This window comes from Pipra filicauda, unplaced genomic scaffold (assembly GCF_003945595.2).
Source record: "Pipra filicauda isolate LSUMZ 115617 unplaced genomic scaffold, ASM394559v2 scaffold157_size4220110_pilon, whole genome shotgun sequence".
In the NCBI taxonomy this organism is placed as follows: domain Eukaryota; kingdom Metazoa; phylum Chordata; class Aves; order Passeriformes; family Pipridae; genus Pipra; species Pipra filicauda.
This window is the reverse complement of record NW_024104073.1, coordinates 3885596-3902946: the sequence shown is the minus strand read 5'-3', so window position 1 is coordinate 3902946 and position 17351 is coordinate 3885596.

Below are 17351 nucleotides of genomic sequence, written 5' to 3'. Positions count from 1 at the left end.
TTACTCCTCTCTGCCACATAAATCATGCAAATTGTAAGCCTTCTGCAGCAGATGCTTTAGAGGCTGTGTCTCCTCTAGAAGTTGGTACTGCATGCAGCAACAAGGAACCCCAAATTCTTTAATGGGGTCTCTATACACTGGAACAAGACAAACAGAAAATTACATGCAGATAATAATAAGGTAAATACAGTCCTGGAAAGGGTTGTACAGCCATGACCACGTCACTTAACATTGTGCATCACTGAGCTCTTGTGCCTTCCTGTGCTGAGGATGTTGTAGACCCAAAGCTGCAGACACTAAAAGGCTGCCCAAAACTCCAGCTGCCCCTGCACCATGGCAGTTTGTAATCTAATGCTGCATTATTTTCCCATGTGCTCTTGCTTAGGGAACAAATCAGGAAACAGTCCCAAACAAAAAACATCCAAGCAAAAATGATATGGTGATTTCTAGACAGGATTTTACAGAGCATATGTGGCATTTGTGTTAAATTTGTAATTGGGTAGACATATCTTAATGCAGCTTCAAAGAAGTGGTGAAGAGAAACTTGAAAGAGGGAGAAGGAAATGTTCCCATTGGGAACTCTAGATTGAATATTTTATATGCATGCCTATTGCCCTCCCCCCAGATTACAGTGGGTAATCCATGCATGCTTAATCTTTGGGCTCTCAGATACTTAATTAGTGTACTTTAATTAGTACATGCAGTGTTAGTGAGGTAATATTTCATCATGTTTCAACTAGGAAAGATTTTAGCACAGTGCAATCTTTTCTTAGTCCAGATTGGAATAACAGAGGTTATATAAATGTAAATTACACAATTTGACAGCTGTGTTACATCAGCATGTTATGACTTAAAGAGCTAAATCCCAAGTGCCCTCACTGACCAGTGATATCAGGCTCCCATTGAATCTTGCCAGGGGAAGGGGCCTGCAATAGACAACCCTGGTGCAGAGCTCCCACAGCCTCACCTTCTCGCCCTTCCCATCAGCAGCCCATATCACCGCCCTGCTCTGGTCATTCATGGGCTTTCTGTGTGCTTCTCCTCCTCGGCCCACTGCCAGCCATTCAAGAGTTTCTTCCTTCTCACACCCAACATGCCTTCTTTTCTGTCTCTGGCTTTAACCTAATTGGTCTTTCTTCTGCTTTCTTACGACTCATGATCTTTCTTTCTAACCTTCCTTTACTTACTTTTAAGTTTTTCTTCCCACTTCTGCCAGAATAGCTTTATGATATTTAAACTGTTTACTATAATTCTGCATCTTTTTGAGCATTTACAGTCTCTTCTCCCATTCCCATTGTCATTGTCCTTCCAGCCCATTGCACTTCTCTTTCACTGGCTCTTCTTGCCTGCCCTCTCTCTAGCTCTGTTTTGCTGCTAGTGGCCAAGTAGGGCCATCGGTGCCAGTATGGAGCCATCTGTAAGGCTATAGCATGTACCCTGCACGTGGGGGGCTCTTTGGATGGAAGAGGAGGGATTTGTTGGACACAAAGGCCCAAAATTGCACTCAATCTCATGGTCAGGTGGCCTTGGCAAGGTTGAGGTTCTCCCATGACAACAGTGACTACATAGCTTAGTGATACTTCTGCTCCAGGAAACAAATCAAAATTAACTGGTTCCTGGATACCTCATGCATTTCCCAAACACTCTTCATTAGACTAGAACAGAAAATGTTACTGATGGTGAAAGGACAAATCAAGATGACCAGGCCATCTCAATAAGGATTCCTTTCCACCTATTCACTGCCACTTTCTTACAAACGTCTTGCTCAAAGCAGGAATCATCTTGGTTTGGCCTGGACTATACAAAAATTGGTCATCTGCAGGTGATGCATCACCAACACCTTGTTCTCCTCACCACAGGTTTTCCCTCTTTCCCCTGCTTTCCAGTGTGCCTCTTGTCCCAGTAACTGACTTACCCTGAAGATGCTGCAGCAAATACCTAACCTGGCTCCTCTGCAACTCCTACAGCCAAGCCAGGCTATCAGAGTTTTCTCTGTTGTTCTTGGCCCCTACCACATCTCAGAAGATTCTGCTTCTTAGGTCTGGAAGAAACAAGAACTTCCCAAAATTTTGTCCCAAGTCATCTATAACATTAGCTTCTTTGCAGACTTGTTTGCTATCCTCTTTCTGCTGTGTCCAGAGTCTAGCCTGGGCATACAAGACTGGAATTTGCCTTTTACCCAGGACACATCTAATATAACTGTTTTGTCACTAACCCCCCCCCAAATCTATTTTTTAATCTAGGAATTTAAAAAAAGGTCAATGAAAATTATTGAAATGTTTATGCTTGGTAACAGCATGCAAATGAAATATGATTTAGCCTGTCTCTTCCATCAGGCATCAACAGATTGTCTTTAAACCTATATCATTCAAAGCCTCCTGCTCTGGGAATTACACATACATAAACCCTCTGGAGTAACCTGAGGGCTCAAAAGCCTTGGTGGAAACAACACTGAAGTGATGTGTGTAATTTTCACCTGCATTATAATAATGATATAAAAACCAGCAAGGGCCAGAACCTCAATGCAGGAGGCGTTACACAAACACAGAACTAAGCAGTAGTCCTTCCTCCAAGGAGCTCATGGCCAATTCACCAGATAAGAGACAGCAGGAAAAGCCCAGGGAATGCCCAGCCTTGCAGACAATGGCTGTGGACCTGTACATATCGTTGTCTATACTGCTCTCCTGGGGCTCCTCTGAAGACCAGCCCAGAGCTGACTCCTGACTGTATTCAAAGTTCTGGCCCTGAGCATATGCCTGCACTGGATGCATACCATCGTGCACACTGAAAACACAGTTTTGACACAACACGATTTCAATCCCTTTTCTCTGTTGCATCCCTGCAAGGAGCTCTCCCAACCCCATCCACTTCATCGAGGCCAGTGGTATTGAGGGAGAGCAGGCAGGTTGTGGCGCACGACCAAGAGGACAATTCACAGAGTGCATTGTCTTATAAGTCCTGCTCCATCAGCACTCTCAGCCAAGGCTGTGCTTTATGCCTTGGTTCACAACAAAAGCTTTGTCCTCCATCCTGCTCATCATTACCCCCAGACATAGCAAGGGGTATGGAGAGAACGTAGGAGGAACAGTTCTTCATATGAAACACAGAATAAACAGAATTGCTCAGGATGTGGATAGAGTCAAGGATTGTGAAGTTCTGCCAAAAGCTAAGGAGCATCTGACTTTACCATTGAAAACATCCTCAAGGATGCTTTCCAAACTAAATGAACTATGTAAATACTCATTTTTCCTAGAGTTTTCTAGGAAAGAAAATCCTGCTGACTCTGGTGTCAGTGCATTTTATATCACAGCATCTAGAAGTAATTTATAATAATTGGTACATTTCCTTCTTTGTAGCAGACAGTCCTCCCTGTTTGCAAGAGGAGGAACAGAAGTTGAGTTGCTCAAGGTCATGCTAGGACTGAACATTGGTCTTTTGACTTTCAAGATTGTGACTTAATACATAATCTTTCCTTTTTTTCCATTGCCATTGCATCTTCTGCTGCACTCAAGACTCAGCATGGTGGTTATCATAATTTTACACTAAATTTCACTAATTTTCTGCATCATTGCTCTGCATTTAATTACTTCAAAATGTATCTCTGAATCATTTAATATAATGTAACTGCTATTGTGTGTTAGAAGCATCAAATGGTCTGACAAAGCTCAGCACTAAATAGATAGAACCTCAGGGAAAAATCTGAGGGAGATGGGGAGATACTTCTTTTTCCAAAAAAAAAGCTGTGGCTAGTCTTATCCATGCTTCTCAAGTCTGTTAGAAAGTTTCACAGAACAGAACTGAGAAAACAGTTGCAAAAACCAATTTGATTGATGCAGTCTCCTTTCAGCCTCAATAACATTCAATAGGAGATATCTGATTTTTGTAATGTGGTAATTATTTATACTTATTCAACTATGAAAAAACAGCAGATAGGAAAGGCAAGAAAGCAACATATAGAAAATAAATAAGTGTCAGGCAATGAGGATTTAATTTGCTAAAATGTTAAAATGTCCATTGCAAAGCCAAGCAAATTGACAGGACAAACTCAGAATGCCAACAGAAAATCAGCAAGCAGCATCTCTGCTAATAGTAGAGTGCAGAATAAGACAGCCAAGACATAGACTGACCTCTGCTCTTTACAGGAGATACGGTGAGTTTGGGAGTGTGAACTGCTGGGGAGGATGAAACCACAGATCCCCAGAGACACTGAAACTGTAGAGATTACCGAGACCCGAAAACAAATATTTTATTCCAATTTTCTTAACAGGAAATTCTACATCTTGTCCTGTGGATTCTTTTCTTAATTAAAAAATGTGAAAAAGTGACACAGAAAATGTTGAAATGTTTGATAAGCACTTCCAAATTACAGGAGAACAATTCTTGAAAATCATATTTTATGGTGGTAATCTGCAGATGGTCTGTAGATTGATAGGAAAACCTAGTTGCTGGCAGCATTTTCTAATCTCTAGGACAGAACTAACTGGTAATTTACACATTGGCTGAAACACCTAAAGACAGTCCTACTTTAAAGTAATTGAAAAGTGGCAGAAGATGAGCACAAGGTTATCCCAAGTTGCCAGGGGACATCTAGGCACTGCTGGGCATGGGTTGGCTCTGTGCAGGTACATCTCAAGGTACAAGCTCCTTTTGCGAAGGGATCCTCTTTTTGGGAGACCTTCAGTGATCAGAAGGGGATCAGGGATATGTTGGGCTGCCCTGGGCCATCCCATGGGAATTGCAGGTAAAGCCCCTCAGGAAGCCCGTGACAGCACTTGGAGGATAAGGACACTCAAGAATTTCAGCCTTGACAGCACTGCAGAGCCCATCTAGAAAAAAAATTCTTGAAGACTTTAATTTGGTAGCAATATAGGAAAACCTAATGCATGCAAGACAAAAGAAGAAAACTGGAGACTAAATAAACCAGAGATTTTTAACTGCAAGGATACCTCTGTCCCTGGGCACGCTGCCCTGTCTGAGGCTCTACATCAGTTTCAGCAAATGGGACTCCATCTCCTCTGACTTTAAGTCAGTGAGTTGGTTGCTTGGTTCCACCTATTTTTCTGGGCTTGGAGTGGAAGGAGGAGACCATCAAAAGATGGAAATTCATCTCACTGGCATTAGATATGTATTTTAGGAGGGAACAAAACACTTTCTAGATGCATCAGGTTAGAGAACCAAGGCTAAATGAACCCTAAGTGAAGAAACCACCCCAAGGCAGCTCTCTCATGGGCAGTTCCACCCCTCCCCTCACTGCTGGGATGCAAGGCCAATCTCTAGTCATCCCATTCCCACCCCTTTGCTCACCATCTGGGCTCTGCCTGCCTCATCCCCTGTGCAGGGGATCTCCAGGGTGACTGTGGCATCTCCCCTACCTTCCCAAGGGAATAAAACATAAGGCATGTTTCCCAAAGGCACACAACAGTAAAACTGGATTTAAAGGTACACATTGCACCCAAGATGCCAATGGGAAGTGGAGACCATGGCACAGCAAAGACACATCATTTGCTAGGCTGTGAAGCGATTTGAAGTGTGTAAGCAGCACGGACCATAGGACATGTCCCTGTAAGCACAGAATGCATGTGTGCTCTGGTACATTTGAGAAAGGTCACAGCAGGTGACGATCAACCAGCTGTGCAGCATAGAAGTACACTGAGTCACATTTTTCTGAGGTATTCTTGAGTGCCATGTTCCCAGGGTTACTTCTGGGATGCCATGTAGTTTATAAAACAACCCTTCTGAGGACTGAGCCAAAACCTACAATGCAGTCTTTTTTTTTTAAATAATATTATTCAACCAGTTCCACCCAAACCCCATGCCTTCTCTGAGCATTGATTATATGGTACAGAAGGAAAATTTTAAAATCATGTACTGTACACAGAATATACTTTAATTACCTCCTGAAGTCTGTGATTTTTGGTAGAACATATCTCTAGTGACATGCAAATCTGGATTTTATTATTATAAACTGAGGTTTGATTGAATCTGATTTGAAAATGAATTCATTTATGATAATATGAAGTCATACAAAATTGCCTACTATTAGTTCAATATTTTTATCCAGCACAATAAATAAATCCCAGTTCTCCTCAGTGAGGAACAGGAAGAAAAGTACTGCATTGTGAAAAACACATTTTTTGCAAAAACTGTTCAGTAATTGTTCCTAGCTGTACCTCCTTTCTTTTAATTAATTTACAAAATAAAAAGAACACTCAATTCTCCTGGGACCTCCCCACATGCTCTTTCCCCCCATGCCTGGGGCTGCCCTGCTCCTAGATGGGGTGGCAGGATGAGGCCTGGCTGTGGCATCCTGCCCTGCCATACCTGTGCCCTGACAGTAACTATGTGTGCCCCGGAAAGTTAATTGAGTTTAAAATTGTGCCTTACCATTAACTGAATGGTTAATTAAAACAATATTAATTTTAAGGGGAAAATTATTTTCAGAGAGCAAACTATTAGCAGTAATCCCACTCTTATTGCGTATTTTGCTTTGTATCTCCAGATATCTCATCAGTGGGAGCACCTGTCACTGTGGACAGTAGTGAGGATAACAGGTGTGTAACACAGCTCAGCAAACACATGTTTGTCCATAATTTCCCTAGAAGCTTAAAGGTGGGCATTTTGGGTACATTTAAAACTGTTAGAGATATTGTGGAAGCTTCTTTGGCTGAGATGAAAAAAATGCATCTTCTGAGACAATATGAGGGAGGTCATACTTTAGAAGGAAGGAAAGGGAAAGAGATGTTTCCAAAGGTGGTCACCTACTATCATAGACTTACTGCAGGTCCAAACCAGGCCAAAAGACTGTGAAGGACCTGACTGTCATGCAGTTGTGGATTGAATTAGCCCTTCCCCACTGCTTTCCTCCTTCCAACTATTTTCCCTGATATTATGTTGAGGAAGCTTGGGTGAAGTGCATTTCCTAGTCCTTCTTTGTGGGCAGATGCAAGTGCTCAACCATGGTTTCTATTGACTCTTGTGGAAAGACACATCAGCAAAGCAAGTAGACAGAGTTTGCAATTCATTTGACCTAACATAGCTAAAAACTACAGTATTTCTGTGTTCAGTATCAGTTCAATTAATATGAACAATGACAAGAAAATGCTAAGAAAGCTTTAAAAGGTAATGAAAAACAAAAAATAAAGCAAATTTTTCAATAATAGCAATTTAATAAAACAAGAGAAGACTGACTGCTCTGCTGTAACAAAATTACACATACGTGGCAGTTTCAGTAAAGTTTTATTTTCTTTTTCCATTAGATCTGAGGGAATCAGAGTGTTTCCCCAGTGAATGTAACTGCCTGAATGATTTCATTTCTTCCTTCTTTGGATTGGATTAGGTTGCTGCCATCTGCTTAGTGTCCTTAGTGCTTTTGAGGAAAATTCTTTTCACTCATGTGGTTACGTAATGGTACGTAGTCTTTTGCCATCTTTGAATGCAGTCACCGAAAGGACAGAGATAGAAATAGGAAAAAAATAGCTAGGATCACCATCAGTTGCTGCCTGTGCCCTGCCTTCTTTTAAGCCTGCCCTGCAGCTCCCTTTCACACTCATCTTCTTTTCAGCTCCTAATCCTAAAGACCAAAAGTACAACACTGACCATATAATTCCACTCACCTACCTTTGTAGGGAGTCCCACAATTTTTTGGCTTACTATGCATTCTCCAACAAGTCTTAGTATGAAGTTTTCAGGAGATGTCGTGTTTCCCTTGGTAGTGGTTTCCTTGGTAGCTCAGTTATTTTTGTAGCATCACTTAAATATTTGTTTCATGTCTCTGCTCTATCTGTTCAATACTAAACTGCATCCAGGGTTTTGTTCTGCCTTTGTTCTTGAGGTTAAAATCCTTAATGCTATGCATTTTCACTGAATGAAAGACCTAAGTTATTAAATAGTCAGAGAAGTATTTAGGTTAAGCTTTTTACATCTTCACATATTAATGGCCCATCTCCCCACTTTGCATTTCAGCACAAGAGTGCAATTTTTCAGCCTGATAAATAACATATGGAGAGAGGAAATCATCTCCCTATACAGATATGCACCAACTTCCTTTTTGATAAAATTGCACTGAAAGCTAATCCTCAGCTGCGTGTCCAGTATGACTCCCAAATTCTCAAATATTTTCAAGCAGCAGTCAAAGTAATGCTATTACCTTGATAGAATGTCTAGAGTTCTGAAAGATATATAAAAACCTAAATATTAAAATGAAAAGCAGGTACCAGGGAATATGAGCTTCTGCCAATATATGTATAATCTCATTGCACCCCTATAACCATAATTTTTGAGCACTTGCCAGTAGCACATTAAGCAATGGGATTGCTATTTGGTTTGGATGTTTTAGTTGGTTCTTCACCTGCTTCCTGAGGCTAGAGAACTGACTGTGGACTAGAGTGTTTTCCTTTCCCTGGAATTATCATTCAGATTTATTTTTCATAAATGTGTCATCCCCCCTACATGTATTCAGGGAGGACAAAGCTGGGCAACATGCCTCTTACATATAGTGTGGAAAGCACTGAGGTTTAGGATGCTCATCATTCCCGTAGGAGTCGGCTTCACAGCATCCAACTGGCTGCCCAGAAACATCTGGCTCTACTACAAGGCCAGAGCTTGTCTGTCAGGCTGTCTGAAGACTACTGCTAGCTGAATGTTCACTGGATTTTAGCATCTGTTTAAGAGTATTGAGCAACACCTTGCAACAATTGGGGTGAAAATGTCAAGTTACATTCATAGACACTTCAACAGGAGTGCAAAATGTTAAGTACTACAATTGCAATGTGCAGAAAAGGCTAATATTGCTCTAATTTCCATGCAAAATATCTTTAATGATCACCTGGAGTTCACTGTTTTAGCTTCAGCACATTATCTGCAAAAATGGATGTCTCTTTTAGCAAAGCAGCTGAGTCAAAAGTATTGCTGACAAACACCTCTTCACTTAAAGTACTATGAAACTGAATAAAGAACCCAGGAAAATTATCATAGATGAGAAAAAACGGTTGGAGAAAAAAATAAAAAAACAGCGATGAACTAAAGTTGCTTCTCACTGCTCACTGGCTTCTAAGGAAAATCAAAGTGTTTACTATTCCAAAAGACATTGCTATTCCCATAAACTGACAGGTAGAGCTTTTCTAACTGATGCCTATAAATGACCTCCCACTATTGTCCATCATCCTTCTTTCTCCATTAACCTCTCTTTCTGTTCACTCTTCCAGTCTGTGGAAGGCCCAGTGCACTAACATAGTGCAGCCAATTTTTAAAAGCCCCAAGTCCCTTTTAAAAAACCCAACACTTTCCCTAGCTGAATAGTAACACCAGAAACTTTTATTTTACCCCAGGACTCATTCCATATGACACCTATAAACAATAAATCAAAGCACCAGCATCACCCTTCTAACCACCACCACTACTCATATTGGGGTAATTAAAAAGGTTCTTTTCAACTTTCTTGGATAAATATGAAACGACAGCCCAAGAATACAATGGGCTGGCATAGGCTGCATTTGGTATCATTGTAAAATGAAGTTCATAAGGCTAATCAAGTTACCAGCATTTCAGAAGTTGGGAAACTTTCTGTCCCAGATGGCTTAGCAGGTGACTCCTATAAATTACACAGTACATTACAGCAGCATCCGCCAGTCTTGTTAGAGTAAGGAGTCAGTCAGCATTTCCATTATAAACCTCTCTTTTCAGAGTTTATTAGATAGCCATAAAAACATTTTCTAACCTGAATCTTGGCACGCAGTGGATTTTCACCTTATGAACAAACTTTCTGTGTTACAGAAAGCAGGATAATCATCTGAAATTCATGTTTCAATTAGATCAAAATTTTAAAGGCTGATTAAAAACATAATCTCTGAAATTTTTAGAACTCTTCTTATCCTTCCTGCTTTGTTATTGAGGATATTAAGTCTAACAAGGTTTTGCTCCTTTATGATCTATGATTTCTTGCTAACTGATCCTGAAGGCAGGTTATTGAATTTGCAATATGATAATTCCTTTCACAATACACCAAAACATCATGAAAGGAGTCTTACATCACCTTGTAAGAGAAGGATAGCTCAAGCTGTGGCGAAAAAAAAACACAGAATAAATGCAAATACAGTCTTTAAAAGAAAACTAACTTTGTCTGCAACTTGATTCTCTGTGGTTAGGTGCAATAAATAATTGAGGAAAAATAATTATAGTGAAACAATACCCGAACATTTGAGGTGGAAAAGAAAGGGAAATTCTAAGCATCTCCACCTTTCATACATTTCAAATTCTAATCTACACATACTGACTTTCAAACGTTAGCAGCAACCTTAATCCCAAATAGCTTAGAAATATTAGCTCGGGCACAGAAACAGGATTTTGAAGGACATACGGTGATTATTTCAATATGTAAAGTGTTAAAAACCACTTCAATAGGTATGTCTTTCTGAAACTTGAGGCAGACAACACCCTCTAATGTGAGTTCTGTGCAATTTAAAGCTTCTTTGCTTAATGCAAGGAGCTCAGTTTGTGTAAGTTGTTACCTCAGACTAATTTGTGTCCCCACACTTCAGGCAGTTCTGTCTGCCTGTGTTACAGAGATATCATCACACTGGAGGTGAGCAAGAGGTAATTAAGGAACCTCAGAGACCACATCCTCTACAGACCTTGACTCTTACAGACCCACACCAGCCATATTGTGTGTGTTGAGCACGGTGCGGTCACCAGTCCCATGGGAGAACAGCGTCAGACAGCTTTCAGAGGATCTTCTGGATCAGCTGCTGCCTTTTCACATGCCTACCATTCTCTCCCAGATGAAGCAAGAAAACAGAACCACAGCCTTGCCTCTTAAATTTCTGGGGGCAGATAACTGCAGCAACCAGGATGGCAGGACTGCATGAAGCCCCACTCAGCTGTGGGTCAGTTCAGAAGTTTGCTCTCACTTTGTTTCTCTTCCTCTCCACTTGCCTTATCTCAGTGACACAGGGAGCTGGGCAAGGCAAGCATGCAGGATCAGGCTCTCCATTAAAAATTGCTCCAGAAGCCCTCAGTTCTGTCTTTTGAGGTGTGCTTCTCATTGAGCATGCCACCAAAAACGATAGCTTCGTCTTCCCATGACACATCTTGTACTGCGCTATGTGACCAACACCTGAGGTTGCCGTTTTGGCTCAGACCTTCAAACATGTATCTGCTCTGAACAAATAAAAGATTTCAGCAATTTCCAAAGGATGGCTCACATGCACACAGGCTGGCTCAGGTACAAGTGTTAGCAAGGTCAGGGTTGTTTCCACGCTGTCAGTCAGGCAGCACATATCCTATTTCTTCCTCCAACCGAAGCGCAAAGTCAGCTGAAGCCTGTGGGGGAAGCTGAAGCGGAGAGGACCGTTCTTAAAAACCTTGAGTTCACCTCACTCTCATGCAGGAAGGTGCGGAGATTCAGAGCTTTGCATCTGCTTTGTACTGCTGTAATTGCTTACAGAAGGAGTATCAGACAGGTCAGTGGTAATTTGAACTGGTCAGGCAGTTAGAGACAAGATCCCAGACTGCTCCACTCAACAGGATGCATTAATTCGTTGTAAGATCAAATAAAACAGAATAACAATATAAAAAAACTGAAGTACAGATGACAAATGTGACTCCCCAGACTTCCAGCAATAAGACAAAAGAAACTTTTTAAGCTTCCTCAGTGCTTCATCAGCTTCCACCTTATCCATGCTCAGCCACTCTTCTTACTGGGGTTTTGCTCCAAATCACAACATTACTAATTTACATTGCATACAATGTACTATGTTAAAGTGGTTTTGGAAGAATGTAAGTGAAACTGTTTCTGTTTACATTTTGGCTTCTTATCTGAGAAATCCCACACTGGTGATGCCTGCAAAGCCTTTGCTTTGCATTGCCTCACACCTAACTTGTGTGTGGTACACTCACTCACAGACTGAATTTCTCTCTCTCCATAGCAATACGGGAAGGAAAATAAAGAAAAAGATAAGGTAATTATCTACGGAGTGCAGACACATCATCCTCAGAGTGTTTTTATTTTGGTTACCTTCTGATAAAATCACTGTATTCCAGCCATGTTCCGATATGACAAAATCAGGGTCTTCCTACAGGTGGTCAGGGAAAGGCACAATGAAGGTCAAGCTCAAACAAGGGAATATTTTACATTCTTCCTGGCTCAGAAGGCTTCCCTTGGACAGAAAGATTCACAGACAAAAGAAGCCCTTTCCCATATGATTCCCAAACTTCTGTTTGCCTTTGCTTTCTTCACAAAAGTACAGAAACAGAAGATGGTACAGAAACTTTACAGTGAGAAGACCTTTTACAGTCTCAATGGGAAGAATTGTTTAATATCTTTCACATTTTGAGACAACTATATTCCTCTTGAGATTACTCTTTCATGTTGTTTTTATCTAAGGGATGTGAGAAGGGTAATTAAAAGGACATACTTTTTTGCAGCAACTCCCTAAACCCTAGCTACAAGATCTATACGTGTCACCCCTTGATCCACACTATTTTTCATTGCTACTTTTGTTGACACTATCTAGGTAGCGCTAAGTCCTCCAGCTCTACTGATTTCCTGTGGAAGACAAGACACTGGTTTAAACAGACTACATGACTGATGGAGTTTGGATTTCATGCTCTGCAGCTTTTCCGTGCATGTTTTTCTCTTTCAGTCTTGTAGGGTTCTTTCATTAACTGCACCACCATTCTTTCCAGCTACCAAATACTCCTGGCTCCTAATAGTTTTCCCCTCCCTATTTCCAGAGGAAGCAGAACAGCCTTTTAACTGTTTTTTTATATTGAATTATTTTATTTTCCATCTTTTTTACTAGAGATGGAAAATGTAACATTCCTACTTCAATTTGCACCTGTAGACACAGTGTATATGGAACTGAGTCCATTTAGCAGCCACCTCATAGTCCCCATACCAGGTCTGGGACTCCATGCCTGCCCACTGTAATGGGGCTGACAAAGGTGTCATGAAGGCTATTTTTTATGCTTCCATTATCTTGGAGGTAGTTCTCCAAAACTTTCAGACAAGAAATTGTTAATTTATTAAAGACATGATGTGGTTCTGCACCCTAAGATATGTGGATTAACTTTGAAGGAAAATTTTGCCCCAGGTGATTTTGGATCAACAAGTGATTCACCCACAGATCATTTCAGCAGGTGTTAGGTGGTGATGCAAATTTCTGAACTTGATTAGTCTTCCCTGTTTTGCAAAATTTAAACAGTGCTATGTTTCCCGGTTAAAAGGAAAATCATCATCTGTCTTAAAACCTTCATAACCTAATAAACAACAGCTAAAAGAAGTACTTGTGAAGAACTGTAACTATAGCTCAATTAGAATAAAATTTAAGACCAAAAATTATCCCTTGTTTCTGAAACGCTTTCAACATAAATAACACCTTGCTAGTTATTAAAGCTCAAGACAGATTCATTAAAAGAAGAAATCTGCCAGATTGTCGACATCAGACTTCAATGTGATTCATAAGACAGTAATAAAACTCAAACCATCCTTTGACGCCAGAAAAAAAACAAAAGAGAAGGGGTGGGAGGGGAGGAGAGGGGAGGGGAGGGGAGGAGACCTACAAGTCATCTCCATTAGCAAGCTCAACTCCTGACAAATGCAAGTGGCTTAGTTTCATGCCACAAAATAAACCACCAGTATGCCATGCTATCTTTTGCTTGTCCCATGGTACATGAACAGACAGGGGCACTCACCAAGCCTCACCTGAGGCTCAGCAACTCATCATGCCATTGTCACATACAATCTGTCACCTGCCAGGCATCCAGACTGGTACCCACAGACAGGCACTAGGGCAACTGCATATTTCTTTGCCTAAACCTGTGTTTTCTACTTTATCTAGTTGTACGCTCTACTTTTATCCAGTTTGATAGAGCAATCCTGTTTAAAAAACTTTAAACTTTTAAAAAACTTCCAAAACTTTTTAATAACTAACAGCAGTGATCACCCCTGGGTTTGGATACCTTTGTGCACCTATGTATAAATACATGCACATTTATGTATGGTTGAGTGGATGTCATGGGTATGACTTCATACATATGCTGTGATCAAAGTATGTTAAGTACCAAATAAACAGAGAACATCTAATTCCTGTCCTAAAGAAAAGAAATTGAATAAAGTCAGTTAAAGGATAGCACAGAACCCAAGCAATTAAACTAACGTTTTGCAAATATTTCCCTCATTACTCACTTGTTTACTGTGATTCTTAACCTAGTTTTCCACAACTGTGCTTCCCCTGTCTGTTCTATCTGTCCATCAGTTTACCCTAATTGCATTTGGCAGACAGTAGACTTCTTAGAGGACACTCACACATATTTGCTGAAAATCTGAAATGCGTGATGGAAACGCAAGGAGAACTCAGCTGTTGTTCAATCTGTTTGGCAGCAGCTGGCCAGTCCACAGCCATGTGTTCTCTAGAAAATTAATACATATGTGTCTCTGATCATCACACACAGTGTCTTGCTTAGCAGCAAAAGAAAAAACCGTAAGAAAGCTTAGAGTACTGTGAAGAGAGAATAGGACCAGAGGCAGAACTGACTGTGCTGTTGTAGGGTAGACTGGCAGCGGGCAGGAATAGAGCTTACTGCATTGAGCTAACAAACCTAGGCAACAAACCTAGATGAAACTGCTAATTCTGATACTCAGGGAGCTTCTATCTTAGCAGAAAAATACCAAATCCCTTCTCCCAGAACAGGCTTCCTCCAGTGTTCAGGCTCCTCATCCTCTCAACATGGAAGGCCACAGCTTCCACACCTGTTTCCCCAGGAAAAGGTTTGTTTGGGAACTGCCAGAAGTCTAGTATGCTGCTTGCACCGGGAGAGAGAGCACTTGGCAGCTTCTTGCTCAGCTCAGATATCTCAGACTGTGATATGTCTGGATTACACCAGCTCCTGGGACTAAATCCTCCAAGTCACTCCCACACTTGAGTTCCTTCCATGGCAGTGAAGTGCATCTCCTCCAAGCCCTTGGCCGGTTCCCTTCAAAATATCCCTTCCTTTAATTGGTCTTGGCTAAGGAATGAGTATGAACAAATCCACTGATATCGCAACTTAATGTACAGCATCTTAATGCATCAAATCTTTATATGACTAAACTTAAATTCTCAGAGATACAATGTAAAGCCAGTCAGCATCCATAAATCCAGCAATTATAATGAAAATAATGTAGTAGAGAAAGACACTTACAGAATAGCTGAAAGTAATTCATGCTGTCTACCCAACTACCTGCCAGCGAGGTTGTAATTCAGCTGACAGTGTTCTCAACAGATGTTGTCTGACTGTCAAAAAAATAAAATGTCTGGGTTCATTTCCAATATAGAAATGGAATGGAAATAAATATGAAATATTTTGCCATCTGTTACATTGCTGAGTCACTGGAGAATATCATCCCCAAATGTGCATACTTGTAGATTAATTGGTCTATAGCTGTCTGGCAGCTATAATGAAAAAAAATTCTCCAAGGCACTGATTCCACCATGCTACAGAGGATATATGGAGAATGCTGTATGGAGAAATATTAAACCCAAGCACTAGGAGAAGGCTGCAAGAAATCCTTGAAGATATTGTGCTGTCTATACATTAATTAATACACAGATTTTTTTTCTCTGAGCCTCCTGAGAGCCTGTAAATACTGTGCCTTTGACCAAGTCACTTATTGCTTGGACTTAGTGCACAGCCAGTGCTGCACAGCGGGGTGGGATTGGGGGTGGAGAAAGGAGAAGGAGGGATTTCTTCCCAAGAAGAAAGAAGGATTTCTTGGGGTGAGGCTTTGCATTTATCTGTTGTTTGAATGCAAGACCCTAGAGGTAACAGTAGGAGGCTCCAGGCAGTATGATGTCTCCAGAAGCTGCAGGTTATGCCAAGATAATTCATCTACTTCAAGTGGCTGTGATGGTACCCAGAGGAGCACTAAACCTCCTCACCTTTTTGTCCTTTTGTTCCAGGGTGTTAGTGTTCACACCTCGCCTCACCTGAACATACATGCTTGGCACTCTCTGAGGTGTCCTCAAGTGCCCAAGATTTGAAATCACAGCTGGCAGATAAGACTCACGGTCAGAGGCTAAGCAGGATACTACAGACCCTGGAAAGCAGCAGCAAGTACCTATGTTTACACAACTGAGCCCTGCCTATAGCACCTCTTCAATCACAAACTCTTCAACTTAGAGTTCACAAATTACTTTATATACCAACAGCACTGAATTTTGTAAAGCCAGTTCTATCCACTTTTCTGTCTTTGATGCTGAACCATGTGCTTGGGTGTAAAACTGAATTCACACCTATGACAGTTTTCTGGTGCCATAAAGAGGTCCCTTTTGAGGACCTGGAGTGAAATTCACTCCCATCCATTCTTGTCCCACAAGATCTAGCGTGAGATCCCTCTGCATACCCCATGCTCACACATGGCACCATGAGGGTGCTACCAGCCTACTACCATGACGATAGCTTTCCTCTTTTCACTTGCTACATACTCAGATCCAAAAAACCACAAAAATCAGCAACATGCTATAGGAAACCTCTAAGTAGAGTCCAAAGAAATACTAGGATCAGCACTTCAGCCTTAGCCAAGCCAGCACTGATATTCAGAATCAGAGCAAGGATACACAGCAAGATTTGAGGACAGTAGCAGGTGTCAGCTTTAAACCTATCTGGATTCTCACACTCCTCTGAAGAGTGGGTGAAAGAGAAGAAAGCAGAGAAGCTGCAGAACAATCAAATATTCTAGCCCTGCATAAAACACAACAAATTGGTTTCACCTTCTACATGAGGGGGCGAGGAATAGGTCACTCTGGCAGAAAAGGGTGACTTCAGTAGGAATTAGTTTGGGGGTTTTTGTCACCTATAATAGAGACCGTTTGCGTATTATGTCTTTCACAACACCCTGATCATCTCAGGGAGTACAGGTCCAGAGGAAGAATGCATTTTGCTGATAGTCTAACTGAGAAGGAGCTTTTCCACCCCCATCCCTCAGCAACTTGCCCACAAGCAGCAAGCTCACCCTCAGCAAGCAGCAAGGTTCCCTCCCTCCCAATCCCTACAGGTCCTCACCAACATGGAGAGGAGACATGACATGACAGACTGGAGAAGGAGAGCTGGTAGCACCGGATACAGCAAACATGGCAGCCCCTCTGCACATGCTGACCACAGGAGCTCACCACAGGAGCTCAGCTTATGCTTTCCTCCACAATGAGGCATTCTTTCAAATACATTGAAAAGCCAAAACATTTTGTGAGATGACCAGGTAAGCAGCAGTGGATTACCTTCCAAAAATAATCACTATTACAATGGAAAGTGACTCCTCTTCAAATGATGACTTACACAGGTCTTCCAGATTATTTCCAAAGACAGAAGTGGGAGTTCAA